The sequence below is a fragment of the Mobula birostris genome, chromosome 11, assembly GCF_030028105.1.
Source record: "Mobula birostris isolate sMobBir1 chromosome 11, sMobBir1.hap1, whole genome shotgun sequence".
NCBI lineage: Eukaryota > Metazoa > Chordata > Chondrichthyes > Myliobatiformes > Myliobatidae > Mobula > Mobula birostris.
Genome location: NC_092380.1, coordinates 79,588,099 through 79,608,034, shown reverse-complemented (window position 1 = coordinate 79,608,034; position 19,936 = coordinate 79,588,099). Strand labels below are relative to the sequence as shown.

At 39.7% G+C, this 19,936-nt stretch overlaps 1 protein-coding gene across 5 annotated transcripts in view; it reads right to left on the bottom strand.

Moving 5' to 3' along the window:
* kmt5b (lysine methyltransferase 5B) overlaps window positions 1-19,697 on the bottom strand; it is a 69,678-nt gene extending 49,981 nt beyond the window's left edge. For 2 of the 5 annotated variants that reach the window (XM_072272634.1, XM_072272630.1), the window contains exon 1: window positions 19,048-19,256. The gene's annotated coding sequence lies outside the window, so the exon portion shown is untranslated. Of the gene's footprint in view, window positions 1-19,042; window positions 19,257-19,390; window positions 19,453-19,653 lie in introns of those variants that run through there. The other 3 variants (XM_072272632.1, XM_072272633.1, XM_072272631.1) reach the window with 3 other exon arrangements.
* Window positions 19,698-19,936: the final 239 nt, after the last annotated feature.

Sequence of the window (19,936 nt, the reverse complement as noted above, 5' to 3'; positions counted from 1 at the left end):
ATGTAACAAAAATTATAAAAGCACTAAGTGGAGGTGACTTTTGTGCACCATCACTTCAGTCACCTGTCCTGTTAAACATGCCACATGTAATACATCTCAACTAACACCAAAATAATTCTGAATTAATCAACATAAATTCCTTGCATTATTTCCATGGGGAATCCCAGTTATCATGTGAAGGGAACAAAATACTGTTCAGGTGCTCCTCCCCCCAACTTTTCCTGGTACTATCTGGGCAAGGTGAAATAGCTTGTCCTAGTCAAGCTTCTCATTCAGTTGGAGAATATATATATATATATATATATATATATATATATATATATATATATTAACCAATGTGGAAATTTAAGAAAATATAACATTTGAAATCGGGCTCAATATTAAACATGAGCATAACAGATTCTACAGATGCTGTATATCCAGAATAACACCCCTAATGCTGGAGAAACTGAGCACGCCAGGCAGTATCTAGGGAGGGGAATAAATAGTCAACATTTTGGGGTGAGGCTGTTCATCAAGACACTGTTTATTCTCCTCCACAGATGCTGCCTGGCTCACTGAATTCCTCGAGCATTTTGGGCGTTGTCCAGGTTACCAAAATCTGAGAGTCAATTTCAGGCTAAACATGCAATCATAGAAAGAACCACCAACAAGAAATGACCAGAGTTTAATATCAGAAATGAAAAGTGCTAAAAACTGCTTTCAAAGTTGCTCATTAACCACTGCTGCCTTGAAAATACAGACTGAGAACAATTAATGCACCATGAGCTTCTAAAAAAAACTCAAAAAGAAGTAGCATTTTGCACAGATTAAGACTTAAAAGTCTTTTCCCACAGGTGTAACTAAGTTGCCATGGAATATGACCACAGCAGGGAAATTTCAGTTATAGCAGATACCGTGTTAACATAAAGGGAGATGTAGATATTGGGAATCACAGTATTTAATTATTTCACAATAATGTAGCACAAACTTAATGGGCTGCTAGTTCATACCCATATTTTAAACTTTCCCTGAAGCTTAACACTCTATTGGCTTTATATTGCTGCAATATCCAATCTGCTACAGACATACAAAACAACTTTACTGATCCTGTAAAATAAACTACACTGACAATATCCTGTTTCACTTCAACCTATGAATATACTCCTGTAGCTTGCATCAAATTATTCACAAACAAGAGCCCCAAGTCAAGTGGCAAAAGTCAAGAAATGGCATAAACTAAAGGAGAATGGATGAAAAAAAAATTGGAAAGGGACAGGGAGTATGCTGGCGGAAGGGTTGTTTAAAAAGGGAAGATTTATGTGAAGGCTGAAAATGATGTGGGAAAGAATGTGTATGTCAGAGTACCTCTATGATAGCAGGCATTGCATGCATGTCAAGCCCATACTACAGAAGCTGTTCTCCAAAGGTCTTGGGCACACTTGCCTTTGGACCTTTACCTCACTCCATCAAATTGCAGTAATTAGAATACAACTATGACATTTTCCATTCTTCTGAAAGATGCTCAAACGCTTGAACATTAGTGATTCTGAATAATCCCAACAGTGGGATGAACTGAATGTTGTACTATCATTATAACTTTGGACAACTGATATGTCAACACGGACATCACCATACAAGACATAACAAGCAGCAGGAAACCAGATTAAGAAAGAGCTGCACCACCTTCTAGTACACCATGAGAATGAACTACTCTGGCACCCTTAGCAAATTACCATGTAAACCAGCACACTAGTCACTAGAAATAGATAAAGCCAAAGAGGCACAACCCAAGGACCAAAGGGAAATGAGTTGATAATCGTTGTCAATTTTCTAACTCCAGAACTGGATAGGACATAAACCTCTGGGGAAAAAAATGGCAGGGAATGAACAAGGAAAGCTGGCACCTTGTGGAAAAAACACTAAGACCATCATCTTGTACAAAATCTGAGAGACAAGTACAAAGGCACAAGACAATACTTTTGATCCTGGTATTGGCAATGCGTCCAAGCTAGAAATGCAAGGATTACAACACTGCCCGCTGTATGGCAGGATCTGGTAACCAATCACCAATCTGTTTCCATCGACTTTGGTCAAAATAAGGAGGCAACAACAGCAATGCCACAAGAAAATCACTGAAGAATTCACGGGCATTGCTAAAAAAGTTCTTCTCAGTGAACAATCTGACAACTCCCAATAAACACGAGCTGTAACGTTTATAGTGCCTGACCTTCCCTGAAGTCCAACATTATTAGCATCAATGAAAAGATACCCTGTGGGGTTGCCTTGATAACAATTGATTCAAAAACAAAAATAAATAAATCACAAACACAAGGAATTCTTGGACTGAAGACACCATCAAGACCCAAGGGGAATATGAAAATAGATCCACAACTATATGAAGGATGTTATTAACTTAAAAAGGAAGAGTACAGCAAATCCAGAAGTCTTCTGACAAATACAACATGCTCAGACTCTCCAATCCTATCAATGAAACCATAAGACACAGGAGCACAATTAAGCCATTCAGCACATCGTGTCTGCTCCGCCATTCCATCATTGCTGATCCTGGATCCCACTCAATCCCATACACCTGTCTTCTCGCCATATCCATTGATGCCCTGACCAATCAGGGAACAATCAATTTCCGCCTTAAATATACCCCATGGACTTGGCCTCCACCACAGTCTGTGGCAGAGCATTCCACAGATTTACTACTGTCTTGCTAAAAAAAATAATTCCTTGTTACCTGTTCTAAAGGGTCTCCCCTCAATTTTGAGGCTGTGCCCTCTAGTTCTGGATACCCCCAGCATAGGAAGCATCCTCTCCACATTCTTTCAACATTCTGTAGGTTTCAATGAGATTCCCACCGCGCCCCCCTCCACAAATTCTTCTAAATTCCAGTGAGTAGTACAGGCCCAAAGCTGCCAAATGGTCCTCATATTGTTAACCCCTTCATTCCCAAGGTGACCCTTGTGAACCTCCTTTGGATTTTCTCCATTGAGAACATATCCTTTCTGAGATATCGATCCCAAAACTGTTGACAGTACTGCAAATGCGGTTTGACCAGTGTCTTATAAAGACTCTGCATTATCTCCTTGCTTTTATATTCCATTCCCCTTGAAATAAATGCCAACATTGCATTTATACTATCTACAGATAAAATACTATCTATTCCAAACGCGAAGGGCGTCACTTCGGGAGTCAAATATGAAGGGAAAGTAATCACAGTCAACAAGGCGATTTGTGTCTGCTGGAAAGAATACTTTGAAGATCTCCCAACTTTATCAAACCTTATACTTGATGCAGCTTTTAACCATTTCACTACAATCTCAGCAGCTACCCCAGCTTGACAAGAGTTGGGAAATCTATCCAATAAGGTATCTGGAGCAGACAAGATAGTGGAGAAGTATTTTTAATGCAAGTTCATGACTTCATCTGGGAAAAGCAGAGAATGCCAATAAAACACATCCACCACTGTACTGCTCTCCTTATGTGTGAAATAAGTAGTAGACAATTCAGCAGTCAGCCAAGCTCCACTCAACTGAACACGGGAGTCAGGATATAGCATCCAAGCTCCAGATGCTTTATTTGGGCAGCACTCTTATTACAATTGAATGAGAATAAAACTTAGGAACCAGAAAAACACCGTAAGTAATTAACGCAGCACACTTATGATGATTAAATTGCACATTCATAAATTAGAAATAAGCCAGACTTGCATGCAAAATATCCAAAAATTGTACACAAAATTGTTAAACAAAGTTTTAAAGTATGTGAAAAGAATAATACCAGGTAAGCATTCATTAAATTACTAAGGCTGGTCGAACATTATACTGATAATTGGGAATAAACTTTTACCCAATACAGGTGTCCCCCACTTTTCAAACGTTCGCTTTACGAAACCTCGCAGTTACGAAAGACCTACATTAGTTACCTGTTTTCGCTAACAGAAGGTGTTTTCATTGTTATGAGAAAAGGCAGCGCGCGATAAAAGGCGGCGCACGCCCTGAGCAGCCAAGCTCCTCCCCCGGAACTGCATTCTAGCCGGCATTGCTTAAACACGTGCCTGTGAGCAGCCATTAGCAAGATGAGTTCTAAGGTATTGGAAAAGCCTAAAAGAGCTCATAAGGGTGTTACATTTAGCGTAAATCTAGACATAATTAAGCATTTCGATCGTGGTGAACAAAATAAGGACTAAGTGAGTTTGGCTTGGGGAAGTTGACGAAGATGATGTTGAAGAGGTTTTGGCATCCCATGACCAAGAACTGATAGATGAAGAGCTGATGTAATTGGAAGAGGAAAGGATAACAATCGAAACCGAATGCAGTAGCGAATGGACCGAAAGTGAAGTCGTCCAGAAACTGAACGTGAAGCAACTGCGTGAGATTTTCACTGCAATTGACAACAATGATTGCAGAAAAGTACAACTTTAATTTTGAAAGGGTACATAGGTTTAGGGCATAGTTGCAGGATAGTTTAAGTGCTTACAAAGAACTGTATGTTAGAAAAATGCGCGAGGCTAAGTAGTCAAGCATACTGTCGTTTTTCAAGCTTTCCACATCAGCCACAGCAGACGACGACCCTCGACATCAACATCCAGGCAGGCAGACATAGAAGATGACCTGCCTACCCTGATGGAAACAGACAACGATGAGATGACACCCCAGTGTCCCACCACCCCAACCCCCAGGCCGCAGACTGATACATTGCCATGTAGAATGCAGTGGTAGCCGGGACGCACCCAGTACATCTTTAAGAAAAAAAGCTGAAATAAACAAGCTATAAATTAATTAGGTGCCACCTGGCATGTAAATGTCAGCCCAGATCAGAGGCGATTGCCGATTGCGTCGCCTCTGATCTGGGCCGACATTTACGTGCCGGGCGGCACCTGATTAATTTATAGCTTGTTTATTTCGGCTTTTTTTCTTAAAGGTGTGCGGGGTGCGTCCCGGCTACCGCTGGACCACTGCATTCTTCACGGATCGGCATCGGTCAGCAGCCTGGAGGTTGGGGACCACTGCACCACCCCAACCTCCGACAACTCAGCCTAACACACCATCAGTGTACTCGGCGCTGTCTTCCCAATTCCGGTAAGTGATACTACACTGTACATACATTATTTCTACTTTATATAGGCTGTGTATTTATCATATCATTCCAGCTTTTACTATATGTTACTGTTATTTTAGGTTTTATGTGTTATTTGGCATGATTTGGTAGGTTTTTTTTGGGACTGCGAACGCTCACAAATTTTTCCCATATAAATAAATGGTAATTGCTTCTTCACTTTACTACATTCCGGCTTACGAACCGTTTCATAGGAATGCTCTACCTTTGGAAACCTGTATTAACACATTATAGCTGGGGTGGTAATGGGGACAAGCTCCCACAACCGTGCTCCTCAAATAACCTCTGACAAACAAGTACAATTGCTGGCCTTCACAGGTGGCTTAACTACTAAGTCTGGCAGAACTGTCTGTAGTGACAGGAGAAGGAGCAAAGGCAGGTTACTGGCATCTTAAAACCATAGTTGGCAGCTCATCTAGGAAAGAAAACTCTCCTGATCTCAAACTTCCATTGCCTTGCAGCTATACCCACTCATGAGGAAGGCTTAAGGATTAAACTCTGGGGGAAAAATCCAGAGCTGAAGTCCCTAAGGCAGTCCTACATTGAGTTCAATGCTGACTGGCAACTCCTGCGACACTGCTGGTAGCAAACTGTATCGGTTCCTGCGGTTCTTTTGGGTTCATCAGTTGTATGGGGAGCTTACTACAAGGACAACAGCTTGCTCTCCATAACGTACTGCCCAGGCTTGCTTACCTAGGCAGCTAGGACGCAACATCCATGCTCAACTGTGGCTGGAGGCCTCAGATAGTTTAGATAGGGTTTTCCTTTATGAACTGAACCAACACTAACAACGATGATTTACGAAGGTGTACACAAAGGAAAGACAATGCAGGACTGTGCAAATGTACTTCAGTGTCACTGAATAACCCCGCCAAAACAAAATGGCTGCTCTTCTCACATGATCCAACTGACTTCCAAACTTTTCCGATTCGACTAATCGCTTAAATCGCTCAAACCTCAGGTCTTTCATCACTCTCAGGCCTGGGTCTGTGCCCCACTGCATCACCTCTGCTGAATCAAATCGGTTCTAAGTTTGCTCTGGGAATGGCCAAATATTGGCTTATTCCTTGCTCTCTGGCCTCGACCCCACTGCCTTGATTCAGCCCATACACACCATACTGCAGCAGTCTTGCACCTTTGAGACTTCAGTTCCTACTGCAAAAAAATGCCAGGTTGTACAGGCAGTTCAAAAGTTCAACTCCGACAGTGATGTTAGTTTACTGTTTGCAGGGATCATCTAGCAGAAAAAGTGTAATTAATTAAGTATTTTGTTGCTTTCCTTGTTTTATTTGCCACAGTAAGCAGTCGCTGAGCTTCACCAGTGCCATCTTAAACCAGGAGATTCTTCATATCTACCCCATTTTAGTGGAGAACTTCTTAGAACTAGATTGGATTCAACCTACAGGATGGACAAGAAATTGTATAACCTTCACTGCCTTCATCCCAGAATCAAGATCACTTCAACCTCTGTCAACAAGTTACAGTACTCCAAAGGCGCTTACAAGCAAGTACATTCAGAAGTAAAGTTCCAAACCTTTACTAGAACGCAAGGGAGAATAGGATTTGTAGGATGCCAGTGTAGTGTAGTGGTTAACACGACGCTATCATAGCTCAGGGTGTTCCGGAGTTCAGATTTCAATTCCCGCACCATTCTGTAAGGAGTCCGCACATCTTCCACGTGGAATGCGTGCGTTTTTTCTGAGTGCTCCAGTTTCCTCACACACTCCAAAGACGTACCAGGTTGGTCATTGTAAATTGTCCTGTGATTGCTTTAGGGTTAATTGATTTTTTTGGGGGTTGTTGGGGCAGCATGGCTCAAAGGGCTGGAAATAAACATTCAAAAGACAAAAGCCCTTCTCTCACCAGTCCACACCACACAAGGTCAATTATGATACAAGACAAAACACAGGCATATGCAAATTACTCCCCCATCTACAGTATCCTCTGTCAGCAAAGACAGGCAATAAAATCCATCACAATCTCCAATTTATACGCATATTCTTCAGCTACTCAAGGAAGTGTTCCAAGCCCTACAGCTTAACCACCTTGACTGTGGTAACCCTCTTGACCGTGTTAGCTCAAAGGAATGGAAGAGCACTAACAAAACTCAAAATTCTTCAAATCCACTGACAGAACAGGATTTATTTTGAATGGCCCAAGTGGCAAATATCATAGTTCTGATCACATTCAATCAGCACTAAAGGGCAGGCCACATCAGCAGCATACTGGATGACAGGCTCTCAGAAAAACCACTCCTCAAATGCTTCCAAGGATTCCCAAAAACTGACTTATGAACAAACCCTCAAGAAAAAAAGCAAGATCTCTGAAGACACAAAACAATCTCTGATCAAAGACTGCACAATTTGGTGAGGTGGCACTTAAGAAAAGGATTAAGCACTTGGAATCTGTCCCTTCAGGTTTCACCTAACTCTGAATTCCACAAAGAACTCACTGGTCACCTCAAAATTCACAGCACTACAGTAAAAGTGAGTCATTGTCAAAAGGATTACCAGAGAGATTAATAATTAAGGCATCCGTTAGTCTTGCGAGACCATGGATCTGCGCCTGGAAAGTCTTCAGGGCGTAGGCCTGGGCAAGGTTGTATGGAAGACCAGCAGTTGCCCATGCTGCAAGTCTCCCCTCTCCATGACACCAATGTTGTCCAAGAGAAGGGCATTAGGACCCATACAGCTTGACACCAGTGTCATCGCAGAGCAATGTGTGATTAAGTGCCTTGCTCAAGGACACAACATGTCCCCTCGGCTGGGGCTCGAACTCACGACCTTCAGGTCGCTCGTCCAATGCCTTAACCACTTGGCCACGATTAATAGAATACATTAGTACAAGTATAAATACCCCTCAAAATATTGTAAATACCAAATTAGAAGTAACTTTCCAAACCTTAAGCATTGTTTTGTTAGTCCAACTTCAAGGAAGCATAGTTTGAAACATTTCCAGTCAGACTAAAATAGTACGATAAAGTAACTCCTAAGAGTAGTCAATACAAATTTCAATCCCAATGCAAGGTTATTACAGGAAAGGTTAGCTCCTTCACAAAACTGATACTTGGGTTTGTTAGCTGACAAATTCCTCCTCATCCAACCTTAGCTCTCTTTATTGGTAATGCACCAGATACCAGTTAACTTGGCCAGTCACTTATTTTGGACAATACTTAGAGAACAAAAACGAATGAAGAAAAAAAAAGCCTAGATTCCCTTTGTTTATTTGAGACACTGTTTAATTGGGGCAGGAGACAAAACAGTTGTCAAACAGTATCTAACTAGCATCAGTCACACACCCTTATGTGACTGTTAAACACTGTACCAAGCTTCGATCGAATGGTTTTTAAATAGTGCTAGTTGTATGTGCTTGTGTTCAAAAAGTTCTGATTTTTGTCATAGTTGGAAGAAATAAGCAGTAAGACAATCTGGAACTTTTGTTCACTGTGGTTTCAAGCATTCAGGCTTGAAGATGCGAGAAACAGCTGGAAGTGAACACAAAACTATTTCACTACTTCAGCAAGTTAAGGACCAAGAAGAATTTGGAGGTATTGACAATATCAGCCAGATTTGGGAACAGCTTCTTTCCAACTGTGATAAGACTGCTGAACAGATCCTGACCCGGATCTGGGCCGTACCCTCCAAATATCCGGACCTGCCTCTCGGTTTATTTGCACTACCTTACTTCCCATTTTTCTATTTTCTGTTTATGTTTTATAATTTAAATTTTTAATATTTACTAATTTTAACTATTTTTAATATTTTTAATATTTAATATTTGTAATCCAGGGAGTGTGAAGCACAGATTCAAGTATCGCTGTGATGATTTACGTTCTAGTACTAATTGTTTGGCGACAATAAAGTATAAAGTATTGAATGTTACAATGAAAATGAAGATTTGGAGGATGAAGTCATCAAAAGCATTTGAGGGGGTGGAGCTTAGGAGGAATGATGGCGCCGAACGGTGACTCCTTCGCTTGCATCTTCAGAAACAACTCTATTTCTACCTTTAATATCTTTATTTTTCCTTTTCAGGGTTCTTTTGAAGACTCTGACCCGGACTTATACGCAGGCTTCGGTTCTTTGCGGGAATGGGACCCACTCTCAGGGTTCCATGACTGGCCGCTATTCGACATGCCAAGGGTTTGGCCTGAGAATCTTGATCATGTTCGGAAGCCTAGGATCTCGCGGCTCTGGAGATGGGTGGATCAAGGGTCGGTGTCACGGCCGGAGACTCATGTGTCATCCGGGAGACTAGAAAATATTTTGCTGTGGGCCCAAAGCCTTGGCAATCTTCGGACACAGAGCTCGAAAAAAGCGATGAAACGGACTTTTAAGATCATAAACCAGCAGGTCGTTGTTATGTCTCCCACTCGCTGTGAAATTGGGGGACACCTTCTTCTCCCTTGCCAGGGAGAGAAAGAGAACCTGTAGGTTGTCCAATTCGGATGAAATGCGAAGCTTTTGGGGTAACTTTGGTCTGTGTCTTTGTTATTGCTTAGCACACGCTTGGGTTTGGTGATTGTACCAATGCGCACTTATTTTTGCTGGTGAGGGGAGGGGGATCATTGCTTGCCGCTGCTTACATGCAGGTGGGGGGAGCTGGGGGGGGTGACTTTAGGGTTCTCACGTTTAACTGTTGTTCATTCTTTGGGGCACTTCTGTTTTCGTGGATGTTTTGTGAAGAAAAAGCATTTCAAGACATATATTGTATACATTTCTCTGACATTAAACTTGACCTTTGAAGGCAGTCCCTTATCTGCACTAGGTGTCTGCAATCAATTTTCTTGATTTTCTTGATTTATAGTCAAAAGAGCACAGCAACATACACTGGATGAATTCCTCTGTCGATAACTATGAGGAATTAGAGTTTATACTACTAAAACTGTATTGTTAGTGCTCTAATTTGTTCTGCATTTCATTTAAGTACATAATTTGCTACTCAGTTATATGATAGTTTGTTTTTTCAATACCCTTAACTATTCCCATGAAACATTGGCTAATTGGGCCAAAACATACTGGCCCCAATTATCCAGAATCCACTGTATATTCCATATTAAGCACATTGCTCTAACCCATAACTCTACTAGTTTTATTAGAAATTTCGCTTTTCTACTCTCTCTCATATCTATATCTTCAAATTCTATAGAACAATCTGCAGCCTATCAACTAAAAATGTCATTCTTGATACTATACCATTCTTTGTGAATACAATCACAATTTTTAATAATCTTCTTCATTTCCTGCAGTATTCAACACAACTTGTTTTTTCCCCATACCCTACACGAGATTTCAATCACATTTGACACCAGTACCTCTGGAGATCACTTTGCTGCTGCCGCCGAATAAATTTTCAGCACTTATTGGAAACTCCGTATTGATCACCTCCTTATCAAATTTATTCCATTGTGATATCATTATCATTCTTTGGAATACATCTCATCCTACTTCATCTATCAATATAATCATAGAGTAAGAGCAATACAGCCCTTCAGCCCAACAGATCCATGCAGACCATGCTGTCCACCTAGCTGGTCCCAATTTCCTGCATTTGGCCACATATCTCTCCAGGCCCCTCATCACCATGCACCTATTCAAGTGCTTAAATTATATTATTGTACTGCTTCAACTTCTTCCCCTGGAAGCTCATTCCATATACTCACCAGCTCTATGTGGAAAAAGTTGCCACTCGGGTTACTTTAAAATTTTTCCCCTCTCACCCTAAATCAAAGGTCCCTAGTTACCTACTCTAGGGAAAAGACTTACCATTTACCTTGTCTATGCCTCTTGTAATTTTAAGCATTTCTACAAGGTCACCCCTCATTCTCCTACATTCCAAGCAAAATAAAACCTAGCCAACCCTAATTTTTGGTCTTTACATACACGTACATTTTGAAATCCTACCAACAAAAAGCACATTTGTTTACACTCAACTACTTTGATTTCCTTCATTTGCAGTTTTTGTAAACTTGCATTAAAGACTGGTCATCACATAAGGTTATACCTAACCAAGTATCTCTAAAACCAGTCTTTGGCCTCAATTATTTCTTATCTATTAGTTAGTTAGCAGAGTGTTAGCATGAAGGTGATGCCGTGAAAATAGATGGAAGGGCACGCTACAATGAGCAGGAAAAATCACAAGGCAGAAGCTAATCTCAACGGAAAGAAACTGCAAATAAGTGAACTATAACCATGGAGTTCTTGTGCATGGAACTCAAATAGTCAGCATGCAGAGGAGCAAGATCCAGACAGACATGTTATCCTTTATTGCTAAGGGAATAGAGTTTAAAAATATTGTGACGAATCAACAGGGTCTGAATGAGGCTGCAACTGGAGTAGTGTGTGCACCAACGGGACCCTCACATTTAAGAAAGGATCTACTAGAATTAGAAGCAGTTTAAAAGAGATTCATTAAACTAATTCTTGGGATGAGTGGGTTGATTTAGCTTGAATAACTAAAACATTAGACATGTAATCAATGAGCATCCATCATAACGAAAGACAGCATTACAAGCTAGATTTTGAAAAGTTTCCACGAGTGGAGGGGGGTCACAAAGGAGCAGTCTTTTAAAACAGATTCATAGCAATTTATTCTTAGAGTGTGTAACAAATTACTGAAATTCTTTACTCTGGAGGATTATGGTTACTAAATCCCTGAAGGTATACAGACAGAAGATGGACAAATTTTTGAAAGATCTAGGAATTGAATGCTATATCAGCCTGGCACAATTGCCACTCCAGAGAAAACAACCCATTTTGCCCAGTCTGGTACTATGCACATACCCTCAAATCCAGGACAAATCCTAGTAAACTTCACCTGCGCCCTCTACATCCTTCCTACAATGGGGCAAACAACTGAATGCAGTTCTCCAAATGACGTCAAACCAGAGTCCAATAAAAGGTGCAACACAATTTGACTTTTGAAGTCAGTGCCTCAACTAATCAAGGCAGGCATGCTAAATGCCTTATTTACCACTTTATCAACCTGTGTAGCCACCTTCAGGGAGCTATGTGTTGTTCACCCAAAATATCTATACATTTATTTTTGATGTCCCAAAATTCAACACTTCACATCTGGACAGATTAAAGTCCATTTAATCTGATGGGAACTCGAGCAGCATAGAGTGGAGTGGTGTGGAGAAAGATGCTGTTAAGCCTACATACAAAAATCAGGCATCAGAAGGTTGAGCATGGTGGGACTAGTGTTCTGAGCTAAACGTATTTCACCGCAAGTAGTAATGCAGGAAAGGCAGATGAGCTTAGAGCATGGATCAGCACGTGGAACTATGACATGGTAGCCATTAGTGAGACTTGGTGCGACAGGACTGGCAGCTCAGTGTTCTGGGGTTCCATTGTTCTATTAGTGATAAGAGTGAGAGGGATTAAAGGAGGAAGGGTGGCATTACTGATCAAGGAAAATACCATAGCAGTTCTCAGTCAGGACAGACTGGAGAGTTCATCTATTGAGGCCTTATGGGTAAAACAGAGGAATGAGAAAGGCATGACCATGTTAATAGTACTATATTATAGACCACGTAAGAATCCACAGGATTTAGAGGGGCAAATTTGGAGAGAAATTGCAGACCGTCACAAGAAACACAAGGTTGTGACAGTGGGTGATTTTAACTTACCACATATTGACTGGAACTCACATATGTAAAATGCTGGACGGGAAACAGTTTGTCAAATGTGTTCAGCAAAGTTTCCTCACTCAGAAAATTCAGGGTATTTCGTTTTCACACCAACATGTAATTGCATTTGTTACATTGTTGGCAAGAACGGCTATTTTACTGAAGTGGAAAGATATTTCTGCTCCTACACTAATTCAATGGTTTTCCCAAGTAATGTTATGCCTTAGTTTGGAAAAAATTAGAAGTAGAACGTTTGATCCCCGATTGGATTTTGAGAGAAGGTGGGGCTCTTTTGCCAAATATTATCATTTAATTTGAATTAATTCATATGGTTTCCTTCGAATTTTATGTTATATAAATGAAATTTACAAAATTGTATATATATAAAATTATAAGACGTATTGCTCCGGGAGTTGGCTCCTAATGGTTTTTTTTTTCTTTTGTAGTTAGCAGGGTTTTTTTTTTAAGTTAGTTGGGGTTCTCTTTTTTCCTTCTTTTTCTTATATAATTCTTTTTTATTTGCATATGCAAGTTTTTTTCAGCTTTATTAATTATATATATACTAATTTGTTGAACTTTTGTATTTTATAGCTGTAGAAGATTTATATCAATAAAAAGATTTTAAAAATGAAGTTTCCTTAATCAGTACACAGAAGTCCCAACTAGATAGAGTATGATACTCAATCTCCAATTAGGTAACGAGACAGGACAGATGACAGAAGTTTATGTATAGGAACACTTTTTATGGAAAAGGATAGGTCTGGTTCTCAGACTGAAATTCTAAATTGGAGAAAAGCCAATTTTGATGGCATCAGAAAGGATCTAGCAAGTCAGGATTGGGAATATTGTGTACATTTTTGGTCACTTACCTACAGGAAAGATACAAGATTGAAAGAGTGCAGAGAAAACTTACAAGGATGTTGCCGGGAGTTATAGGGAAAGTTTGAATAGGTTAGGACTTCATTCCATAAAACTGAACATTTAAGACAAATTTGGATAGGTACATGGATGAGAAGAGTATAGAGAGCATGGAAAACTATGGCCAGATGAGCGGAAGGGTCTGTTTTTGTGCTATAGTGTTCTATGACTCTTCTATGACTCCATATGCCATTTCTTCACCCAAATCTGTAACCAACTGAGATTCCTAGCGCAGGATTTCGTAAAGGTTAACTTGCAGGCCTGCAGTAATACGAGTTCGTAGTTAGGAAGGCAAATGTAATGTTAGCATTCATTTCGAGAGAACAATAATATAAAAATCAAGGATGTAATGTTGATGCTATAAGATTACAAGAAATTGGTTAGACCACATTTGGAGTATTGAGAGCAGTTTTGGACACCTTATCTAAGAAAGGATGTGCTCGCTTTGGAGAGGGTCCAAAGGAGGTTCAAAAGCATGATCTCAGGAATGAAAAAGTTAAAAAAGTATGAGGAGCATTTGATGGCTTTGGAACTGTACTCGTTAGAATTTTGAATAATAAGGAGGGATCTCATTGAAACCTATCAAATATTGAAAGGCCTAGATAGAGTAGATGTGGAGAGGACATTTCCTATCATAGAGGAGTCCAGGACCAGAGGGTACAAACTCTATGGAAGACATCCCTTTAGAACTGAGATGAAGAGTAATTTCTTTAGCCATTGGTGGTAAATCTGCAAAATTCACTGCCACAGACAAATGGGGAGGCCAAATTATTTGGTACATTTAAAGCAGAGGTTGATAGCTTCTTGATCAATAAGGGTGTCAAAAGGTTAGAGGGAGAAGGCAGAAAAATGGGGTTGAGAGGGATAATAAACTACTAGTGTTTTAAAAAAAGGTCACAAGTTTATTTTAAATTTCCCATTCACACCTTAATCTATTCCTCTCTTAATATTATACACTTTTATCAAGTTAACCCTTATTCTCTGATACTCCAGAAGAAATAAGCAACTTTGTCCAATCTCTCCTAGTAGGTGATACTCTCCAATCCAGGGAACATCTTGGTGCAGCTCTTCTGTACCTTCCCCTAAAGCCCCCATAACCTTCCTGTAGTGTGGCAACCAGAACCACACATAATATTCCAAATGCAGTCAGGAACTTTATACAGCTGCAACATGACTTCTCAACTTTTATACTCAAAGCCCCAACTGATCATGCCACATATACCAGACACTGTCTTAATCACTTTATTGTGTAGCCACTTTCAGATAATAGGTTTGCACTTCAAAATTCCTAAGCACTTACTATCATTTACTGTATACTTTCCTCTTGCATTTGACTTCCCAAAGTGCAACACCTCTGAATTAAACTCCATCTCAGACTACATTTAGACCATCTAGCAATACCAAACATCTTGACAGGGAGTAGTCTCATAGTGCCATGATATATAGTTTCCACCACCAGTCACTGCTGACCAAAGAATAGAAAAAAAATCTAAGGGAGTGTTTTTTTTAAACTGCAAACGACTAAGTCAGAAAAGTTCATTTTCTATAGCCAGCCATATTTTATCATACAAACACTTGCTATAATTCTTTCCATCCAATGAATAATCACTCTAACACTACCTGTAATTGAACTTAGGGAACAGATACAGTATAGTGATTCATAAATACAATGAAAAAATTAGCTTAAAATGCTTTAAAATATACAGAATTTGCTTAGTCAGATTTCGTTCCTAACCTGGGGAGCAGCTGTAACTGTTGTGGGTGCTGGTATTAGCCAGGGCACTAGTAATGCCCCCTGCTCCTCTGTGAATTGGCACCTCTGGATCTTTTATTGCCACCTGGGAGAGCAAGCAGGTCATTGCTTGAAGTCTTATCCAAAAGACTCCTACAATACTGCATTGAAGTATAAACTGAGATTATAGTTTGCATGTTTCTGGAGCAACATACGGAAGGGCAGAGGGTGGTAATAACGAAGGAAGACCAGCAATGGCCAATAAGATAATACATGTCAAACATGCTGCAAAAACTTATCTTATTACACACAAATTTGGTGCCTTTATTTTTGTTGCTACCTGCAATACATATTTTGTTGGAGTTTCAAGAGCATATAAAGAAGTAGATTTTAAGTGAAAAATGTAACTGGTTTTAAGATTAATAACTGGCATTGTCTTTAAAGCAAGTATATATTGAAGTTGAATGCAAATTAATTTCTGTCATTAATGTTTGGCAAGTTTAATGCATTTTCAATATGTTACTGAGATGTTCTGAAATAGTTTCTTAAAACAAATCAAGACAAGATTTCTTCAGTTAATGGCCCTAATCTTGATAATAATTTGATTAAGTACAACTTCCTGTTCTCAATTTTATGAAATATTATTCTATACCATCCATGAAAACATTTATCCTAAAATGAACAGTACAATTGATCAGCTATCAAATATACTGTTTAAACACACCTGTTGCTGTTTCTACAGTTAAATACATTGTAAAGCAAAATTAAATGGCAAGATTTTACAGAAATTAATAGGAATAAAGATCATTCCTGGCAAAAATAAATAATTGATTTAACTAATTAAAAACATGAACAATAAAAGGATAGATCATTCAACACCTTAGGATTATTCAGCCATTTACCAAAATCATGGCTACTCTGCATTTTTAATCTATTTGCTTTAACTCTACACCCCTGTATTTTCCTTTGCTTGTCTAAATTTAATCTAATTGATCTGTACATTTTGTACTATACACATGCACTGTGGGCAAACAGCATTGAATTTGCATTGTTCTAACAAGATACTATCTCTGTAGCACTACATAAAGGAGAAAAGTTTACTAAGGATTTGGGAAAACCACTGTTTATTTTGAATCATTCATCTCTGCAGATGAAGAAATCTTAACTAACGACTTTAACATTTTATCTGAAAGTCAGCAACACAGATAATACAATAATACACACTTCCAATACTTCCATCAAATGCCATTCTTTGTTACATTACCAAGTTTAACTTACTGGCAGATGCTGGCAATTTAGTTCATTAATACATTAGTTTGCTTGGACAACTATTATTTTAAATATCAATTGAAATGCCAGACTGATTTATATCACTATCCAACTCTTGTATAAAGTGTTTTCAGGGCAGAATCATTAACCATCTCACTGTTGGGTCAGTGCTATTAACTGTGCAAATATTCCAAATATTTTGCAGCCATCAGAAGAAAACAAGATGCTGAAACATATTCAAGAAAGATAGAGAATGACCCAATAAACTATTCTAGCCAGTACACTCCTATTCCCGTTATTCAAGCAGAGACATAGGTCATTTACCTGCAACTGTGCAAGGAACACCAGAAAACAATCCCTCAGGACTGCATTACAGCTTTAGCACAGATTAAGAATTCAAACATCTAAAGTGTGTCAACAACTTCTGTAATCTAAATTGTGCTACCATTATAAACAAACTTCATTCCCCATGTCTAAAAGGACATAGGTAAAAAGTCATTTGATCCATAACATTAATATCAAGAAAGATAATTGCTTCCCTACATCACAAGTATTCTTTAAAAAGTTACTTAACCCTCCCAAAAAGCGTCACATATTGTTTCCTGCGGAATCCCAAAATTTCTCTTTCATCACTGTGAACTTGTGCCTCTTAACCTGTAGTATTAGTTTTGTATTGACCTTTCAACTCCAAGGATGAAAAATAGTTATGAATAAAAACAAGACTTACCCTAGAGGCAACTTCCAAATTACAAGTTAACCAATTACTGAAATTAAGTATAGGTCTCGGGCTTCAAATATACACCTTTTTTTAAAAAAAAAGATGCTTTCCAAGGACATAAATAGCAAAAAAAAGTGAAGCAATGCACACGTTACAATTAACTTCATTGTCAAAAATATTTTCTTTTAATCATGTGAAGCTATAATATATATATACCTCTTGAGCATTTAACACAGGCATTGCAAAAAAATATTAAAATGTAGACATTAAGTTCTCCTTCAAAGTTAGGCAAATCTTCCAAATATTAACTCCACACACGCAGTCACCGGGGTACACTATCCCCCCACACACCAAATCATTCTGAAAGGACCACCTCCATACTTGGTTCTTACAAAGTCATCAACCTCCTCCAAAATGACGCAGAAATGGCTCGAGGTAGATAGAATACTGTTAAGATTTTTAAGACTGAGGAGGAAAGTTTAAAGGCATCGTGAGGGGCAATTTCTTTTATACGTAGAGTGCCTGGAATGCGTTACCAGGGATAGCAGTGGAAGCAGGCAGCTTAGTGGAATGAAAGAGGCTTTTAGATAGTCACAGGAATGTGAGGTGAATGGGAGGGACATGAACGACACACAGAAAGAGAACGTTTAGTACAAAATGGCATCAAGATCGACACATCGTGAGCTGAATGCCCCGTCGAGTGCTGTAGTGTCCGATGTTCGAATAATTGGGATAGTAAAGTAAATCCTACTTCTCAAACAAAATCCAGTTATTGCAATAGTTCTAAACAAAACTGTGAAGGTTAGAGGAAATACCCTTCTTACATTCACAAAATATGTGCCCAACCACTGCAAAGAAAATTTCTTTGCAAAACATCGCAAATCAGACTAGCGACATGTTCATGAATAATTTCTTACCCTTGACCTCAAGCACGAAAGTCAAACGTCAGGGACTGCCTGAGTTTACAGCCTTTTAATCTATCCCCTACCATCTTTCACTGCCCCCTTCCGACTGAACGGAAAAGGAAACCTAAACAACAAAACCTTATGTACACCTAGTGGAAAGAAACACTGGGACGAAGAGGGCGATTAAACCCGCATCACCACAGTCCACAAGCAATCAGCACATCGCACCAACAAAACAAGGGGACACATTTAAATACGAAAAACCTTACAGCACCAGGTTGTCAGCATTTAATGCTATTCTCCCCAAAGACACGCTTCCTTTCTCTTCCAGCTGGCGGCGTGTGCGATTATTTTAGGACTGACTCGTCTCTTTAAATCACCAATATTAAAAAGACACCAGAAATACAAACATACAGCTGTCAACAATAGCAAATCCTACATCCTTCCAGGGGTCAAAAAAACAGATTGGATTTTAAAAAAGCTCCCGAATACAATTACAGTGAAAGCAGGCGATAAAAGTGAAGATAAAGCCGGTTCCATTTTGTGCGCTTGGAAAGGAAAAAGAGAAATGTTCAGGCCGAAAGTAAAGCCTCGCCACAAACCCATCCCCATGACACTGGATGCCAGCTCTCTATTCTTTCCCAGCTCTTCAGCCAACACCTGAAAATCATTCTCACTCGTTCGCGAAGAAGCGAAAACAATTACAAGGAAGAAATGTCTTATCTATAAAGAGAGACGAGCCCAGCAACCATTTCTCACACCTTACCCAACTTCTCTGCTTTTCGCGGCCGCAGGGGTGGAACCATAAATACAGAAACGCAGAGTCGTCCTTTATTCTCTTTGTTTTAATTTAAACTCGCTTGTTTTTTTAGTTTATTAGTTTGCCTGACTTCTCAAGGCGAGCCAGGGATCTCAGTCCCAATTTCTGGGACAATTTCTAGAAAATTAACATTAAAATTCAACATGGCGGCGGCGGGCGGGCGAACAGCGGCTCCCGCGGCACACAGCAAATAGTCCGCCGTCGCCGCCGCCTGCCCCGACCATCGCCCGAACCACGCTGAGCCTCCCCGGCCGAACCGCTCCCGTTTCCGAGAAAAAATATAACGTACGGAAAAGCTCGATCTCCGCTGATATTTTCAACGAGGGCGCGTTTTTTTCAAAAGATAATTATAAGTTTAAATCCCCTCTTTCCCAACTGCGGATGTACACAAAAATGAGTTCCTCCAGCTCCCCACCTCTGCAAACAATTCATTTCCCTTTAACATCGCCCGACGATGACAAGATAGCCGGGCTTCACGCTCCAGCTCCTCTCACTCTCGCTTCAAATTAACGCCACTTGTGAATAAAAACAATAAGACAGAAATTCAAAGACCTTTACAGCGTCCTCGCTCAGTTTCATCATATTGCCGGGAAGCCAATAAGGTGTCGATATTATCTCTTTTAAGGGTTGTTCGTGGGTTTACTCCCCACCCTGCCCCTCCTTCTTCACCCCTCCCCAAAAGCAACCGCTGTTTTGTACTGTTCAAAAGTAGATTAAACCCCGAAGCAGCAGTTGGAAAATGGATGTATTTAGAGCAGTCACCGTAGCAATACAGTATTACTGTCTATTAGAAGCGTCAAGCTGCCTTAATCATTAAAATATGAAATAAAACATT